The following is a 6,144-nucleotide window of genomic DNA, read 5'->3' on the forward strand; positions in this document are numbered from 1 at the left end:
CCACACTCTCCCAGAGCTTCCTGTTGGTCACATGTTTTTGTTAATATGTTTCCTTAAATTTTTTCCCTCTCTCCAGCATAAGGCGCTAGTCGATTCAGGCGCAGCTGGGAACTTTATAGATCGCGGACTCGCTCAGAAGTTGAGGATTCCGTTAGTTAAGGTAGACCCCCCTTTCCCTGTGCACTCCTTAGATAGTCGACCGTTAGGGTCAGGGCTGGTCAGGGAGGCCACAATTCCTTTGGAGATGATTACGCAGGGGAATCATAAGGAACGGATTAGTCTGTTTCTTATCGATTCACCTGCGTTTCCGGTGGTGCTGGGGATTCCCTGGCTGGCTATTCACAATCCGACGATTTCGTGGAAACAGGGAGCTCTACAGGGGTGGTCTGATGAGTGTTCAGGCAGGTGTGTAGGAGTTTCCATCGGTGCGACAACGGTGGAGAGTCCAGACCAGGTTTCCACCGTGCGCATTCCCGCTGAGTATGCCGATTTGGCTATCGCTTTCAGTAAAAAGAAGGCGACCCAATTACCACCCAATCGACAGGGGGATTGCGTGATAAACCTCCAGGTAAACGCTGCACTTCCCAGGAGTCATGTGTATCCTTTGTCCCAGGAGGAGACGTTGGCTATGGAGACATATGTCACGGAAGCTCTGGGACAGGGATTCATTCGGCCCTCCATGTCACCCGTCTCCTCGAGTTTCTTTTTTGTGAAGAAAAAGGATGGTGGGTTGCGTCCGTGTATTGATTATCGAGGTCTCAATTCCATCACGGTGGGTTTTAGTTACCCACTACCTCTCATCGCTACGGCGATGGAATCATTCCACGGAGCACGGTTCTTCACGAAACTGGATCTCAGGAGCGCGTATAATCTGGTGCGTATTCGGGAGGGAGATGAGTGGAAAACCGCGTTTAGTACTACATCGGGCCATTATGAGTACCTCGTCATGCCGTACGGGTTAAAGAATGCTCCAGCTGTCTTTCAATCCTTTGTTGACGAGATTCTCAGAGACCTGCACGGACAGGGTGTGGTGGTGTATATTGACGATATTTTGATCTACTCCGCTACACGCGCCGCGCATGTGTCTCTGGTGCGCAAGGTTCTTGGGCGACTGCTGGAGCATGACCTGTACGTGAAGGCGGAGAAATGTGAGTTTTCTAAACAAGCCGTTTCCTTCCTGGGTTATCGCATTTCCAGCTCGGGGGTGGATATAGGGGGTGACCGCGTAAAAGCCGTGCGTAATTGGCCGACTCCGACCACGGTAAAAGAGGTGCAGCGGTTCTTAGGGTTTGCCAATTACTACCGGAGGTTTATCCGGGGTTTTGGTCAGGTAGCAGCCCCTATTACCTCACTGCTGAAGGGGGGGCCGGTGCGTTTGCAGTGGTCAGCAGAGGCGGACAGAGCCTTCTGTAGGTTGAAGGTGCTGTTTACCGAGGCGCCAGTGTTGGCGCATCCGGACCCTTCTTTGGCGTTTATAGTAGAGGTGGACGCATCCGAGGCTGGGGTTGGAGCGGTGCTCTCACAGCGCTCGGGTGTGCCACCAAAACTCCGCCCTTGTGCTTTTTTTTCGAAAAAACTCGGGCCAGCGGAGCGGAATTATGATGTGGGGGATAGGGAGTTGTTGGCTATGGTTAAAGCCCTGAAGGTGTGGAGACACTGGCTTGAGGGGGCTAAGCACCCTTTCCTCATCTGGACTGACCACCGTAACCTGGAGTATATCCGATCAGCTAAGAGACTGAATCCGCGTCAGGCAAGGTGGGCCATGTATTTCACCAGATTTCGTTTTACGATCTCGTATCGACCAGGTTCCCTCAACACTAAGGCCGACGCGCTGTCTCGCCTCTATGACTCAGAGGAGCGGTCCATCGATCCTACTCCCATCATTCCGGCGGCCAAGTTGGTGGCACCGATAGTCTTGGAGGTGGATGCGGACATCGAGCGGGCGTTAAGGGAGGAACCTGCGCCTCCACAGTGCCCGGAGGGGCGTAGGTATGTACCGCTCGCTGTTCGTGATCAATTGATTCGATGGGCTCATGGTATACTCTCGTCAGGTCACCCGGGTATTTCGAGGACAGTGCGAGGTCTTAGGGGGAAGTACTGGTGGCCCACCTTGGAGAGGGATGTGCGATTCTATGTCTCTTCCTGTTCGGTGTGCGCTCAGAGTAAGGCTCCTAGGCACCTGCCTCGAGGAAAGTTACAACCCCTCCCCGTTCCACAACGGCCGTGGTCCCGTCTTTCGGTGGATTTTCTGACTGACTTACCTCCATCTCAGGGGAACACTACGATCCTGGTCGTTGTGGATCGGTTCTCTAAGTCCTGCCGTCTTATCCCGTTGCCCGGTCTCCCTACGGCCCTGCAGACTGCGGAGGCATTATTTACCCATGTCTTCCGGCACTACGGGGTGCCCGAGGATATTGTTTCTGATCGGGGTCCCCAGTTCACTTCCAGAATATGGAAGGCGTTTATGGAGCATTTGGGGGTCTCGGTCAGCCTTACATCGGGGTATCACCCGGAGAGTAATGGGCAGGTGGAGAGAGTGAACCAGGAGGTGGGTAGGTTTCTGCGGTCGTATTGCCAGGACCGGCCAGGGGAGTGGTCAAGATACATCCCCTGGGCAGAGATTGCTCAGAACTCACTAAGCCACTCCTCTACCAACATGTCACCATTTGAGTGTGTGTTGGGGTATCAGCCGGTTCTGGCACCATGGCATCAGAGTCAGACCGAGGCTCCTGCGGTGGAGGAGTGGGTACAGCGCTCTAAGGAGACTTGGAGAGCCGTCCAGGAGTCTCTGCGTCAGGCGAGTAGACGGCAGAAGAAGAGCGCTGACCGTCACCGCAGTGAGGCCCCCGTGTTTGCACCGGGGGATAGGGTCTGGCTCTCGACCCGAAACCTGCCCCTCTGCTTGCCCTGCCGGAAGCTGGGTCCGCAGTGTGTAGGGCCATTTAACCTGTTTGGGCTGCAAGCCCGAAATCGGAACGAAAATGACAACAGCTGCAGGGCGCGAAATTCAAAATCTATTTTTTTTAAATATTTAACTTTCACACATTAACAAGTCCAATACAGCATTTGAAAGATAAACATCTTGTCAATCCAGCCAACATGTCCGATTTTTTAAATGTTTTACAGAGAAAACACCACATATATTTATGTTAGCTCACCACCAAATACAAAAGTGGACAGACACGTATGAATATGATTATGATGTATGAATTATGATTCAAGTAGCATGCACAAGCCAACCGAAATAAACTAAAACCAACCTAAAGAACCCAGAAAAAACTACCTCAGATGACAGTCATATAACATGTTACACAATAAATCTATGTTTTGTTCATAAAAAGTGCATATTTTAGCTATAAATCAGTTTTACATTGATGCTACCATAAATGCTACCACATAGCTACAGTCTGAATCCAGACGGGAGTAGCCAGAGAAAATACATACACCAACGTCGACTACTAATTACACCTCATAAAACATTTCAGAAAAACATATGGTGGATAGCTAATGAAAGACAGATATCGTGTGAATAAAGCCAATATTTCCGATTTTTGAAGTGTTTTACAGCGAAAACACAATATATCGTTATATTAGCTAACAACATAAGCTAGCATAAGGCAGCACTAGCATAAGTCAAGCGCTAGCCTAGCACAGTTATCAGAGTTAGCATACAACAGTTCGACAGATGTATGAAAAAGCATCCCAAATTGGGTCCTTATCTTTGTTGATATTCCATCAGAATGTTGTAACGGGGTCCAATGTCCAGTAGAGTCTTTAGTTGGGTTCCAGAACGAACTATTTCCCTCTTTGGTTAGCAAGCACAATAGCATTGCGGCGCTAATCTGTCTTTCTTCAAAAAATTCTTCCAAAACATCACATCTAAAGTCCAGAATAAATTGCAATAATATAATTAAAGTATATTGAAAAAACATACTTTAGGATGATTTTGTGACATGTATCAAATAATATCGAAGTCAGAGATCATATTCACCGTTATCGACCTTCTTCCAGTAGCCGAGACCAAATTATGCTTCGCGCCCGGAATTTTTTTTTAACTGCGCAGGTCTCACAAGAAGGTGTGTTATTCAGTCCATGGACGAGATATTCGACTGCTTTCAATTCTCACTTCCGCATTACAGCCTGATGAAGGCGTGTGACGTGTTTCTACGGTCCTAAGTCTAATGACCTTTTATAGACAAGGTCTTAAAGAGACACATCGCATTTTGGAAATCTCAATTCGGCTGGGAAAATGGCTGTAAAAATATTTCTGTTCGACTTAGAGAAACAATTCAAACCTTTTTAGAAACTATAGACTGTTATCTATCCAACAGTAGTAAATATATGCATATTGTAAAATAAAAAGTTTCTTAGGAGGCCGTTTGAAAATGTGCACATATTTTCCAGTTTTTTCAATATTCACCCTGCAGCCATAACAGGTTTTAAAGTCCTGAGGAGAATAAATGAGGTGTGTTACCGATTGTTACTTCCTTCGTATTATCGTATTAACCCCTCATTTCATGTGTCTCTCCTCAGGCCGGTGGTAGCTGGTCCCATGCAGGAAGGTGAGGTTCCGGAGGTCCCTCCACCCCCTCTGGATATAGAGGGGTCCCCGGCGTACAGGATAAGGTCCATTCTGGATTCCAGACGCCGGGTGAGGGGCCTGCAGTACCTCGTGGACTGGGAGGGGTACGGTCCGGAGGAGAGGTGCTGGGTCCCGGTGGGGGATATATTGGATCCATCTATGCTGAGAGAGTTCCATCGCCTCCATCCGGATCGCCCTGCGCCTCGGCCCCCGGGTCGTCCTCGAGGCCGGCGTCGGCGCGCTGCGGGAGCTGCGCGTCAGGAGGGGGGTACTGTAACGAGTATTACCGAAGGTGGCCTCCCTTCCTGTTCGAGTGGCGCTCGGCGGTCGTCGTCGCCGGTCTACTAGCTGCCACCGATCCCTTTTTCCTTTTCGTTTGGTTTTGACTAATTGATTTCACCTGTTTATTGTTTGGTTGTTAGGGTGGTGTTATTTAAGTTCGTTTAGCCCGTTTCTGTTTGTGCGGGCTTGTCTCTCTGTTTGTGTATGAGGTTGTTATTTTCACGTTGGGGTTTTTCCACAGTCTGGATTTATTTTCCAGTGTGTACTTTATTCAAGTCGGATTTTTACGCCAAATGTTTTTGACGTTACCAGTTGTTCATCTGGTTGGACATTAAAGAGTGGTTTTCCCCATTACCTTTGCTCTCTGCGCCTGACTCCTTACAATTGTCCTCATTGTACGTAACAATATGAGTGTCATCTGATGAAGATGTTCAAAGGTTAGGGATTCATTTTATCTCTATTTCTGCTTTTTGTTACTACTATATTTTGCTGGGAAAATGGCTGTGTTTTTCTGTGGCTATGTACTGAGCTAACATTATTGTTTGGTGTGCTTTCCCCGTAAAACTTTTTTGAAATCAGACATGTTGGCTGGATTCACAACATGTGTAGCTTTAATTTGGTGTCTTTCATGTGTGATTTCATGAAAGATAGATTTTTATAGTAATATATTTGAATTTGTCGCGCTACATTTTTTCTGGATTTTGGCCAAGTGGGACGCTACCGTCCCACCTATTCTAGAGAAGTTAACAACATTCTAAAGATTGATTCAGTACATCGTTTGACATGTTTCTACTGACTGTTACGGAACTTTTGGACATTTCGTCACGTTATAGTGGACACGCTTTGTGATTTTGGAATTGTTTACCAAACGCGCTAACCAAAGTAGCTAATTGGACATAAATAACGGACATTATCGAACAAATCAAGCATTTATTGTGGACCTGGGATTCCTAGGACTGCATTCTGATTAAGTTCATCAAAGGTAAGGAAACATTTATGTATTTTCTGATTTCTGTTGACTCCAACATGGCGGCTAATTTGGCTATTGTTCTGAGCGCCGTCTCAGATTATTGCATGGTTTGCTTTTTCCGTAAAGTTTTTTTGAAATCTGACACAGCGGTTGCATTAAGGAGAGGTATATCTATAATTCCATGTGTATAACTTGTATTATCATCTACATTTATGATGAGTATTTCTGTTGAAACGATGTGGCTATGCAAAATCACCTGATGTTTTAGGAACTAGTGAATGTAACGCGCCAATGTAAACTCAGATTTTTT

Source organism: Salvelinus fontinalis, chromosome 19 (assembly GCF_029448725.1).
Source record: "Salvelinus fontinalis isolate EN_2023a chromosome 19, ASM2944872v1, whole genome shotgun sequence".
Taxonomy (NCBI): Eukaryota; Metazoa; Chordata; class Actinopteri; order Salmoniformes; family Salmonidae; genus Salvelinus; species Salvelinus fontinalis.